The sequence below is a fragment of the Mytilus trossulus genome, chromosome 4, assembly GCF_036588685.1.
Source record: "Mytilus trossulus isolate FHL-02 chromosome 4, PNRI_Mtr1.1.1.hap1, whole genome shotgun sequence".
In the NCBI taxonomy this organism is placed as follows: Eukaryota; Metazoa; Mollusca; class Bivalvia; order Mytilida; family Mytilidae; genus Mytilus; species Mytilus trossulus.
The window spans coordinates 41,927,192-41,941,067 of record NC_086376.1 but is presented as its reverse complement, the minus strand read 5'-3'; the positions used below and the strand labels follow the sequence as shown (position 1 = coordinate 41,941,067).

General features: G+C 31.6%; 1 long non-coding RNA gene across 1 annotated transcript; it reads right to left on the bottom strand.

The window, feature by feature from the left end:
* Positions 1-2,480: 2,480 nt before the first annotated feature.
* On the bottom strand, positions 2,481-13,566 carry LOC134713940 (uncharacterized). Its single transcript, XR_010106435.1, has 5 exons — positions 13,395-13,566; positions 11,855-12,678; positions 11,528-11,628; positions 3,549-3,662; positions 2,481-2,553 (listed from the first exon to the last, which is right to left on the bottom strand). It is a non-coding gene; the product is annotated as an uncharacterized LOC134713940 (long non-coding RNA).
* Positions 13,567-13,876: the final 310 nt, after the last annotated feature.

Sequence of the window (13,876 nt, the reverse complement as noted above, 5' to 3'; positions counted from 1 at the left end):
GAAGTGGGATGGTCTGTCTGCGTGTGACATTGAGTAAAAAAAAAAAAAAATGAAACTACATCATTGCAAATTTGACAAAAGTAGCTGCTAGCCTCTGATTTTAGATATCTTTACATTTTTGTTTGGTTCATTGTGCCCTACCTAGGCAGGTATCTTCCGACTGAGGTTGTTTTTCTCTTCACTTTATTTTTGTTGTTGTGGGGATTGACTTTCTCAGCCATTAGTTTTCTATATATATAGTTATACATACTGCTAAATAGTCTTGTTGTCATTTAATATAAATTTAAACAATCAAAATGATTATTTTTTTCAATTTTTTTTCATAAAAAAATTATTAAAACACATAACTGTTTTCAGTGAATACTCACTTGATCATTATGGAAGTAATAAATTACATCTCCTATTCTTAATTCTTCACCATTTTTTGTTCTGCCTCTGGATTTTTTAATTTTTCCATCAGGGCTTCGTTTTACAGATCTGTGACCTAAAATGTAATAATAACAACTGTTAAACATTTATCGTTAAAGGAAACCATCAAAAAGTGGCAAATAAAGCTAGGTTTATAATTTGAACAAAATCGATAAAATATATTTTTATATATACATGTATATATATATATGTAGGACTCAAATCTATGGTGGGTTCCAAATCTATGGCAGATTCCTAATCAATGTCAAATGTGATGTCATGCCATCCCAAAGCTATGGCAATTTTTTTACAATCCTAATCTATGGCAAGTTTTGTAATTTCCTAATTAATGGCGGATTTTTGTTGTTTCCAAATCTATGGCAAAGGTTGTGCAAAAGGAAAACAATGCAGTACATATACGACCAATGACTTGTCTTTAACAAGTGGACTTCTCGTTTCTCGGTTTGATATAGATTAGACCCTTGGTTTTAAGCTTGACCTATTATGGTTTACTTTTATAAATTTTGACTTGGATGGAGAATTGTTTTATTGGCATTCATACCACATCTTCCTATATATATGTAAGACAACAGGATCATGCCTATAAACTTTTGTGAAATAAACATTCCATAATGGTCAACCAGAACATTTTAATAATAATAAATTCATAGAACTTAAAACTAACTTAAGTCCCTTATCAAACAAGAAGGCAGGTTTTTATATAAAAAAGACAAATAAAAAAGAACAGTTTGAATTTACACATAATGCATACTTTCTATACTAGTAATGTTACTGATTTGACTGTTAATACTTTTTTTTTACCTTATGACAATTTAAATCAGACTAGTATCGATAATTTGATCTTCACTTTATAAACTTTGCTAGCCGTAAAATATTTAGTATAAATCCTTTTCTAAAACATCTGATACTGAAATCAGCGGTGTCCTTATTCAGCACATTTTGTCCCTCTTTGTGATAAAACATCTTCCTTTAAACCATCCGCAAATCGTTATCAATTTGTTTTATTGCACAAATTTAGTTTCCTTGGTGACGCACATAATTCAATTTCAATCTTTTTATCAGTGTAAATTAAATGTTCATTCAAGAGAATTCCCCGAAAAGGTGTTTTCTTCTTATAGCGACTTCAGAATGTAATACAATTAATAAAAAATTGATTTTTTGTGCAACAGGTGAGTTGCTTTGCTAATTATTGTAGAAATAACATGTCAATAAATTTTGTAATTCAAAAATGTCAGCTTCCTGAGTTACAGACAAGGAGATAGAGAATTTTACACTAACTGTCAAAATAGTTGCATTAGAATGTGTTGTATCTGTTGTGTACTCAGTTGGAACACCATGCATCCTTACATTGTCTTCAGTTTACAAATTGTGCTGCATTTTTTGTTTCCTTTTGGTCTCTGGAAACCTGTTAAACTATAATTACATTCAATGTTAAGTTAACAATTACTCAATGTTATCATTACTGATAGGTTTGGTTATTAGACACTGTAAACTCTAGATTCGCCTCGATTAGTATCAATAAGTAGACTGCTTCTTTAAAATATTCTCTCCCTTTTTAAAAATTATAAAAATTAAAAACAATGTCAATTTTAAGCAATTTACTTATATTCAGCAAACTTGGTTACCATGATTTGGAAAGATCATGTATCATTATAACTCATCATCATATTGGCCCTCATACCGCATCTTCCTACATCTATTAATATGAGAACTGTGTTTCAAATTGATGCAACTACAAAATTCATCAAAAACTTAATGCCCCCAAAACAGAAATATGATTGCAAGTGATACTGAATAAAGCCAATATTTAAAGGTGTAAAAGACTATAATAAAAACATATCCTACATGTTAAAACTTGTATATGGTTTGCTATCTGTGACTCAGAAAAATAGTCCAGAAATGATGACCAAATGTACATGTGAACAAGTTGGTATCTGTTCTTTTCAAGTTAAATCATTAATGATATTTCAATTGAAAAGAAATGTATTGATCTAGTCTAAATAGATCTGATATTTTTTTTTTTTTTATATAAAGTATTTGTATTACCTCTGCTAGCATACACCAAGTTGAACTACTTCTGGCTCATATCCAGCCCCTTTTCACTAAAAATGGAGCAAGCTGAACCTGACAAACATTAAAACATATCATGATTATAAATTGCAAAAAAAAGTAACAAGAAGAAAATATGTCCACATTACACTGGTGACCCACTACCATTCAAATTAACCTTGAACTTTAACTTTAACCCGAGAATGTTCTGCTTTTATCTATCACATTTTTTTTTTTTATAGTTTAGTGAAATAAGAGTAAATTATTATAGGTCACAGGCTCCATATCACTTTTGTAAATGATTTTAAAACAACATTTCTGTTCTATAATAAGATGGATTTTTGTTTTTAATATAATGAGCAATTTGAAAAATGGTAAAACTTAATACTTCAAAATAGTAAATAAGTTAACTTTAAATTGTAATGTTACATGCAGTCAAGAAACACTTTTTAAGGTGGTACTGAACATCTTGACTGAAATTAATTTGTCTTGCTCAATTTTCATACAATTTGGCAAAATATTTACTTTGATCCCTTGATCAAAATATTAAAATCTCAAAAAACAATATTAAAATTAAAATCACTTTTTCGAACAAAAAAAATCATTGGGTATGAAGCAGTTTGACAAACACTAATTTTGGCCATTGAGAAGCATAATATTTCCTTTAAAATACAGCTGATTGGAACTCTTCAATGATTATACAGAGTTATCTCCCTGTTGTGTTAATTACCACCTAAAATAAACATTAATGCAATTTTGTCAATGCTATTTGAGGGTCCTCAGTGGCCAAGTGGTATAAGTTGTTTTACTACTGTAATCACAAGTCAGTCAACACATGAGTTGAAAACCTTAATGTGCTGGTGCACTTGACTCTAATTTAAATTGACTAGAATTGTCAGTTTCACAATGGTGGTTTTTTTTTCAGACACTCTGGCCTGCTCTTACAAGCTGACCACCACAATATAGTCCAAAAGTGGCCCTAAAAAGTGGTGTAAAGCACCAACAATCAATCAATCAATATAGTCTTTTAATAATTCTAAATTGTTTGATTTTTAAAAAGATTTACTTACAACAGCTTTAAAATCCTTCCTTTGACTAGATTTATGGTAGCAGATAAAAGAACTTCCACATTTGTCATGGATACCATTCCACTCAGTGTTGTTAATGGCTAGTTGTATGTTTTCCTGTTATGACATGCAAATTATTAAAACAAGATAATATAGACATATTCTATGAAATTCTAAATAAATGTACTTTAAAAGACTTACTAAGACTTTCAACACTATTTATCATTATAAAAGTAGGGAGATTTTTTTTCCAAATCAAAAATTCATGATCAAGATATCAAAAATGGTACATGAAAAATAAAATTGGGCATTATAAACATAATTGATGTGGCTTAGTCTAAATAAGAGAAATAAGACAATAAAACCTTTATTAACGGCTTCAATTTTCTTTAATACACATGTCTTTCACAAAATACTATAAATATAAATCTAAAATATATCCAAAGTTCATAAAAGTCTCTATCTTGGTAAACAGACTGTTTTTTACTACAAAAAGCTATCATTTGATTTAAGGTGGCTCGGCCCTTTAACAATGCGCATATTTTAACACATGTTTCTTACGACGAGTGCCTTGGAAACGGTCGCTTTCAGGGGTCTTCTCAAAAATAGCGTTGACGACCTTGGAATGCGGGCGTGTATGAAAGCACCCTTGACGATGTAAACAAGTGATGCAAAACGTTCTTCAAAACAGGAAATACGAACGGACAGACATTCAGAGTGCTTTCTTCATTTTTCGCATAAAAGACTAAAAGGAGAGAAATATACGTGATTTAAGCATATTAACATTAAAAAAAATATATAAATACTGACAAAGTCAAATGTATGACTGCGTCGACGGTGCCGTTTCGCTCCAAAAACGCATTCTCACCTTACACGGTCCATTTCGTACCATATTTTGAATTAAATATCGGTTGAATATTAAATGATGTCTTGGAGATTTATTTTTGAAAATGTTTTGCCCATGACGCGATGATTAACTTTGAACAAATAATAGCGATGTAAACAATTGGATGTCATCGTACAGCTTTCAAAAACAGGTAAAACCCGTATAGTATGCTTTAAAGCCATCGGGGCGGGTACTTATCAAGCTATCCGTTTGGCGTTTTATCACAGTTTGTTTCTGTCATAAATCTCTTTAATATCTTTATTTCCAATTATTTTTATGGGTTTAATTATTCCCCATTATGCGATATATTTTTACACTGCAAAATTTTGTTAATTATAGTTTTATATTTTTTATTTTCCCTAAAACAAATTTAACATTTTCATTTAAAGATTTGTTTACCTTATCAATAAATGAGCACGAACATCATCTGATAAACTTTCTCGTATCACAATTCCATAATTTCCTGAACACTAGACTAAGTCCTATAATGTAAGACCTCGGGGCCAATGTTTTCTATTTTAATTTGCTTATTGTTATTTTGATGATTTGCAATATTCTGTTGTATCTATCAATATGTCAATCGAGTTCAAATTAAATAAAAAGAAACATCATTAAGTGAATCAGAGCAAGTGTTATTATTATAATAGACTAATGGATCCAGCAACTTATTTCACAAAAATGATTATTGGTTTTCCTGCAGAAATAAAAGGACACTTCAATAATAGACCACTTTCGAGTTCATCCGTCACCGGCAAAAACTCGTCAATTACACACGCCTTTATGACGTCATTTACCAGATAGAGGAGCTCGCCTGTATCCCTGCTCTATTTACGTTCATCAAGCGTCTTAGTGATCGTCTTTGTGCAGGATAAACTAGAAATATTGGTTGCTCTGTAGGTACTAACTGACAATTCCCTAACGACAGCGGTGTTTGTTGTCAATTTTAAGAATTCAATTTGCCGAATAATTCGTACAATAAAGAATTATAGTTTTCCAACCACTCGCTCAACATTGGAAGGAAGTGACGACGCCCCTAAACGCACAAATGACGGTGATAAAGGCGCGTATAATTGACGAGTTTTTTCCGGTGACGGATGAACTCGAAAGTGGTCTAAGCTGTTTTCCGCCTTTTCATGAAGATGAAAATTGATTAATCGGGGCGGATCCAGCCATTTTAAAAGGGGGTTCCCAATCCAGGACAAAAAGGGGGTGTTCCAACTATATTTTCCCACTCAAAAGCATTGATCGTCCAAAAATGGGGGGGTCCACTCCCGGAACCCTCCCCTCGATCCACCGCTGTCAAAAGTAACCGGGACTGGCCTAGTATTCCGACCTATGATATAATTCCTCAATACTGCATGCTTTGCGGAGGACCGCAAAATTTTTGGTTACTATGTGGGAATTTCTCTAGGAACATCCACAGCGTGTCGGGCAGTCACAAACACTACTAAAGACTTTATATATATAAATCTATACTACTACTAGTTTCAGGAAAAGTTTGGATGGTAATTTTTAAACTCCGCCTAGTACACAGGAACGCTATATTAGCCGGGCAAATTTTAACTTCAATTTTAATTTTTGACATGCTTTTTTAAAAGGTAAGATAATAAGGAAAGTTCTTGATGATGAAAATAATTATAGTGGGGTAATGGCATTGGGGCAAAAAAATGTGAATGACAATTTTGTTTGTGAACATGGATTGAATGGTCTTTGATCTTATCGTGGCAAAGAAATGTATAACTAATCTATGCGTGATGATAAAAGGAGATGATGTTTTTTTATTTATTATATTGAATTTCAAATTTGAACTTTGGTGGATAGTTGTTTCATTGGCAATAATACTACATCTGCTTATTTTCAAATCTTATGTTTAACATAGAAATATGACTAATCTGACAGATGATCCCTTGAGTATACAGGGTGCTCAAACAGCTGGATGTATACATACGAAGCCTCGTAAGGCCAAAAGGGGGAATTTTGCCTATATATACATGCACCAAGCATAATTGTTCACTCATTCTTACCAGCACAACAACAACAACAATATGACAGTCCATATATCTAGCTCATCTTACTTTGCATAACTTACATAATTGATACTTTTCTATATGTTCTCATCCGTACTATGTTTGAAATATTTGCCAGTGACGATTCAGTATGAACAAATTAAATATTCATTATGTGCAATAAATACAAAAAAGTAATTTCTTGGACTTTTATTTGTTTGACTATGTGGTATATGGTTTTATTGGTAATTGTACAGGGACATAATTGTTATATTCTATGTAAATTGGTCTTCGGTTTAGAGTTGCCTCATAAACAATGATACCCCATCTTCCTTTTTTTATACACAACAAAACGGAGTTGCAAAGGATATAATGTTTTTGACCCGTCTATCCGTCCGTCAGTCAGTCTTGTTTCTTGTCATCACAACTCTCAAACAGAATTTCATGAAACATTTTTAGATAATAAGGACGTACTATGTAGATGTGCATGTCAACAGGAAATTACGATTCATTTATTTTTTCTAGGAGTTATGCCCCTTTGAACTTATTTACTACAATATAGCACTGTAACAGTTTCTCATCGTCTCTCAAAACGCACATTAGAATTTTTGAAACCTTTTTAGATAATAAGGGCATACTATGTAGATGTGCATATCGACAGGAAATTATGATTCATTTTTTTTCTTATACCATTTGTTTTCTTATTTTATTCCTCCAGTGGCAATGTGGAAACTGACTGCCATAGCGGGACCGGCTACAGTTATTCACAATGTTATCAACCAATGAGCCCGCACCCTATGTCAGACTCTCTAACAATCATCCCATCAACCAAATATTTTGAAACATATTTAGAATTAAGAAATAGACAAATCCATGAAATTAGGTTAAGTTCAGATAAACCCTGCAAGACAGACTTTTTTGTTTTTTATTCATTATTTTGTACATAAATCACCCATTAGTTGTCTCATTTGAATCGTTTTAAATTGTTCATTTGTCATTTCGAGGCCTTTAAAACCAACTATGCAGAATAGGTTTTACTCATTGTTGAAGTCTGTATGGTGACCTACATGTATAGTTAATTCTGTGTTGTTTGGTCTCTTGTGTCTCATTTACAATCATATCACATCCTCTTATTTGATATTTTAATTTGTTATGATACATTTAATACACCAAATATACATGATTGATTGTTGGTTGCTTAACATCCACCAAATATACATGAAGATGACCTATTGATTACACAATATAGCATATGAAAAAAGAGGACTTACTGTTGATCAATGAACCATACAAATGATTATGTGGTCCATGATACATTGTAATTGACAGAATTGTAAACTACATGTATTGCACACAAATAGTTTATCTACTACATGTACCTTTTAGTATTTATTAAATGAGTATATGCCGACCATGTTGACGACTGACAGTCAATGTATACCATATTACCTCCTGAAAACAGGCGTAAAACAAGGCTCAACTAAATCAAATTTTTGAAACGTTATTGATTTTATTCCACAGATGTCTCTGAGATCAAATTTATAAAACATGTATTACAAATGTAATATTGTTAATTTAAATGTTCTAGTATAAATGTAAGCATTGTTGCCATTTATACGTCATGTACATGTACAATCATAAGCTGATCAACTCTATATCTTCATAATTTTTATTCTCCTTCACTGTTTTTTTTATAAGACTCAATATATATATATATGATCTTTATTCATCATTGGGACAGGTAGGTGAAGCAGGTCCTTTTGATTGCATTTTTTAAGGATTTTGACAGCACTAAGGCATATACATGTAGTTCCAATTTATAGTTGACCTCTGCTCCTCAATTGGATTGTGGCAACACATATTGCATATACATGTAGAATGTTGTTCTTAAGTTTCAGCACTTTACACATAGTTTCCGGTTGCAAGACTAGTTGATACTGGCTTCTCATAAAATTCTGTCAGTACTGTGCCAATAATTCCAAGTAAAGTTGAAAATTCTAAGATCACTCCTTCCATTTGCATGTACATGTACAAATGTACTTGCAGCCTGAAATTAAATATCAGAGTAGTTCTGTCAGAAAATCAACAATTATTGACATTCAAAAACATACAGATGAGACTAATTCATAATGGAGAATGTGTCCATAGGACACAGATGAGCAGCCGCTTGCATGTAAAGAATGAAAAGAGTGACACCACCCAAATTTTTACTTTATCTGAGTTGTGTTGTAGTAAGCATTGCATATAAGTATCACAATATTTGGATAAAGCAAACTTGTGTTAAAGAAAGGAACAAAACTTTAGCTATTTTAAAATTTGTAAAGGGGCATAACTCTAGAAAAATAAAAGCAACCCCACCAAAAATTCAAACTTCATGTGTGTTTGTTGGTAACAAGAATACTATATATGCATTAATTGTGAATTTTATTTAGTTTAATAATATTGGTAGAGGCAAACTGAAGTTAGAGAACAGAAAACAAATTTCGGACGAACATGCAAGTTTGATAAGACTGACAATGCAAAGATAATTTAACTTAATGCCCCTGCCACTATGGTGTAAAAATAATGAAGAATTTGTTGTGATCAATAACGAGCAAACAAAATATAATTACATGCACAACAAGTGTAAATAGTGATTTTGTTTCTATAGGTTGAATAAAGGCTTCTTGCTGTTCGGCTTCCTTCAATTTTGAAAATGCAGCTCATGCAGTCCTCATGAATAAATTATGCTGAGGCTTTTTGTACCCTATTTGGAATATAGGATACACAAATTTTGTATTTATTAAAAATTACTATTCACAAAGCAACAATTATTTTCAACTCAAAATACAGTACCTGGCCAAAAGTATAGTTGTCACCTGCATTTTTTTGCTACATGTATATCATGTAAATATTTTAAATAAAAACACATTACTTCAAAAAAATATTTTGAGGGCATTTAAAAATGTATGGTTGGATTTAATTTATATCTACGAGAGCTTAAAAGAGGTAGAATGGTCTATATTAATATGTGTTTATTTGATAATAGGTTTGTTTTAAGTGTTTTTGTTTTTCCTTGAGAACGCATAAAATATTTTTCAATAATTTAATTTGATTGATTATATTTATATATAGCAAATTTCTTAACGGAAAATAATGAAAATGAGACTAAAAAAGAATAAAACCACAATATACAAACCTGTGACAATACTGCATGCTTCTATTGGTACCAGGTTGCTTAAAATCAATCCAAAATGACCCCAAAATAATTTTTTTTAATGTTGTTTTAAATACAATATATATATATGTTTAAAAGATGTACAGATACATGTATTGCCTCCTACTGTAAAGGTTATCATTTACAAATTAGGCCAATTATGTCATATTCTCAACCAAAAAAAACCAAGTCAATCAAACCCCTTGAGAACCTTAATTGATTATTATTAGAGGGGGTGGACAGGGGTAAGGAGACAGGTGAATGAGGGATCAGAGAAAAGGGTTATCTTGGAAATACATGTTGTCATTTTTATTTTGTCTTGGAACAAGGAGATGGAAGTATTGAAGTAAGAGGAGAAAATTTTAGGGTAAAAGGGAAGGGAAATATAGTTGGGACAGGTAGAAACTGTGCATGCCCTAGGGAAGTTATGGGGTACACCACATACATATGACCCTAACTCTATGTAACTTAGCTACGAAATTAGATTTACCAAATGATGATTAAAAAAGGCTAATTCATTGACACTAACAGTAGCGTAAAAATGACAGTTGTGGTGGTTCATAGTAGCTAGATGTCATCTCCTCCTCTTCGTTTGCACACGGATATCTCTCAAAACGGGCCAGACATGTTTACAAATTGCCAGTAAGGTGAAAATACTAAGATAAACACATAAATAAGATACCAGCTATAACAATTAAACATGGAACAGAAATTGAGCTCGTACAAGGTCTCAGTCGCAGTGCTTTTCAACAGTAGCGAGTATTTTGAGACAGCCCCCAAGTTTGTATTTTTCGTGATACTGGTAACATTTGGCTGCCTAAAATATCGAAATATATGTTTTCTTATGCAATAACTCTACCTTCATCGTTGTATATTCACCACAATGTCTGTTATGTATGTAAATGGTCGTATTCATCAATGTAGTATGCTGCTCGGCGTGGCGACCTTGAAATTCCTCTGGTCCGATAATGGCGCCAAATTAGAGGGAAGCAACTCGCGCCAGACAAAATTACCGTATTTCACCTAAATAATCAAAGTTTCGCTTCTTGATAACAAACAGTCTTACGATAACCACATTTTTATTCAGCCATCGTTTATTAATATAATTTCAAACATTATTTTATTTAAGCCACCAATAAAGAATTCACAATTAAGTAATTAATGGACTGCATTGAAATCAGACCTTATGGGGTAGAGGGGTTAAACAAAAGCTCGTAACTTTTTTAAAAGCCTGGTGACCCCCATTTTATTTTACCTTTAAATGCTCGAAAAGTTCATAGCTTTGACAAATCTGGGTTTTTCTTAAATCTACCGGGAAAATTTTACGAAAAATCGATTCAATCAATACATAAATCTGAAAATAAAAGGATTTTTAAGTCAAAAACAACAACGGGAAAGGTTTACATTTCAAATTCTAATGTTTTTTCACATAAAAATCATACTGACTTGGTTTTAAAACTCTTTGAATTTGATGTAACCGTTATTGTTGTAAGGGTGGACATGTTTGGAAAAAGGGTCAAAATCGCACATTTCGCTTCAATTTGAGGGGAAAACGAGCCTGGTGACCCCCTTTTTTCTTTGCATTTTTGAATTCAGCATAAAAAAATCTACAGAATAAGTGAAAATAAAAAAAATCTACCGGGGGTCACTATTGGGGTGAGCCACCTTAAAGGGGGTGAAATACTATATTGTCCAGCTTTCTTTTTAGTTGTAATCTTTCTCTTTTAAAACTCAAAACTTGTGTCCTGCTTTTTTTTATATTCATCATAGACTAGCTCCACCCCCACCCCACCCCAACTTAAAATCAAAATCAGAACCAAAAGCTACAACAGTTGGGACATAAAAAGTCAAGTATTTAAATCACATAATAAATTATTACTAGTATATTAAATACCTTCTGTAAATCTGTGGAGCAACTGAGCATGGAGGATAGCAATTATCAAAACATATATCTCACCCAAATATCAGCAGTGCAGTAAATCTGGTGGTAGATCCCTTTTCAAAAAGAAACAAATTCAGACATCATTTTTTTTTATAAGCTTTACATTTCAAAAAGTTTCACCATTAGGGGTTCATTTGAGATGAAAAAAAGTTTGAAAAGAGTGTGTTAAAATTTGAATAGCTATCAATGTGTTTAGTTGCAGTATAAACACATTATTAGGTCTAAAGCATTGACAGTAATGTTTTATATTTATCATGATCATTGTAAAACATTTCTCACCTTACAAAATCTACAATTTTCCTTAGCTGCAGCGCCTAGTACTGTGACAAAACTATGCTGCCATTGTATTGTCCATCAACCCTTTACCCAGCTGTGAAGTAACAATAACATCTTTTTTCAAATAGGAATCATACATCACTTTCCCTTCACTTTTAAAATATAAAGAAAAAATCTGAACTCTGTGTTATTAAAAATTGTTTATACTATGTGGAATTTTATAGAATAGCTAGATTTTTTTTCTCACATTTTTATTTTTAGCTATGTAGCAAAAAAACATGTTTTTATGGACTGTTTTTACGGAACAACCAGACAAATGTACAGATGAACAAACTTACACATCAATATGTATCTCTCCTTAATATTTAGGGTACATGTATAATAAAATGCATGTTTACATAAAGCAAGACTACAAAATCTTTGTAGTTCTGGTTATAGATTCTTTGATAGATTTTATTTGGCCATTATATGTTAAAGATTATTAAAGTATTCTGGAAGATAATGAGCAATATCATGAATCTTATATAAGTTGCTTCACATTGTTTATATTTGTTTTATGTTTTTTTTAAATCCTTTTCATACTCTTGCCATATGCATACTGAGGAAATGCAAAATATTGCAAGGCATGCTGATTATTACAACTTTTGAGAATAAAAGTAATGTATAAAAAATAAACTTTCCAACTTTCACCATTGACTCCATTGGGCACATGGTCACCAACAAATAATCTTTTGTCTTTTGGTTTGTTGGCCATAAGAAACTCGATGTCTTTTCCCCACTTTATCCCTTTGTTCTGGTGTGATATGAAATTTGATTCTTTTGGATACCTGTATCAGAAATGTTAAAGCAAAAGATATTATTTTTAAAAATTGTGTGGTGGGTGAGGGGGAGGGAAGGATCACTGCTACACGGCAAACAAAATTATAAGAATTTGTCAGAGAACACAAATTCATTGCTTTTGAAAGTTATAAAGGGACTTAAACAGTTAATAATAATTATTCCATGATTGTGTCCTGCAACTGTAAAAAGTTGATCAATTTCATTCAAGCCATTAAAGAGGGTTGTCACATAATGATCTTACATTAAGACCTGTTGCAACATATTGCAATAAAGATTAAGTTAATTCAATTATCTCCCTTGAAATATTTTAAAACCACAATTATGTTCCATTGTGCACATTCTCAATTGCTTATTGCAACATTATAAGTAATGTTTCATCAATAACGATCATGCAATTTATGAGGAGTTGTGTTTACAAGCCCAGTGTTGACACATATATTGCAATATTAAACTTAGAATAGTTCAATTATCTCCATTAAAATATTTTGGACTATTCTTATTTCCCTTTATGCCCTTACAAGACATATGGAGGTTTTGACGGACAGATAAAAATATATTATTGCATTTGTTCGGCAATTTTAACTTTGGATAGCTGCAAATTGATTATATCAGATGGCCTTATATAAAAGATATCTTCATCCTCAATTGTAATCTGAAAGAAATATACCAATGTGTAAATTGAACTAATGCAAAAGCAACTTACTTCAGTGATCAAGTAATTAACCTGTACAGGAACTGCAACCATGAAAATGTGAATCCCATACCGGTATATAAGATACAAATTGCTGTAATTTTTTTAAATGATATTAATGTATTCTAGAAATAAGTAAATCATATAACATGAAAACACAACATTTCAAAACTTTGATCAATCAACAATTATCACATAAATTGAGTTATCTCCCATATATCAAAGCTTGTAGAAATAATCTTGTTTCATAGTTTTATTGTATGAATGATATTTTATATAAATCTTAAAGAAAAATATAGGATAATTAAATATTATACATAAAGCAATATTGTGTTTCAAAAATATTTTCGAACACAGGCTTTGCTCATTGTTGAAGGCTGTACAGTGACCTATAGTTGTTAATGTTTGTGTCATTTTGGTCTTTTTGCAGGTAGTTGTCTCATTGGCAATCATACCACATCTTCTTTTTTTATATTTACAGTTTACAAGTATTT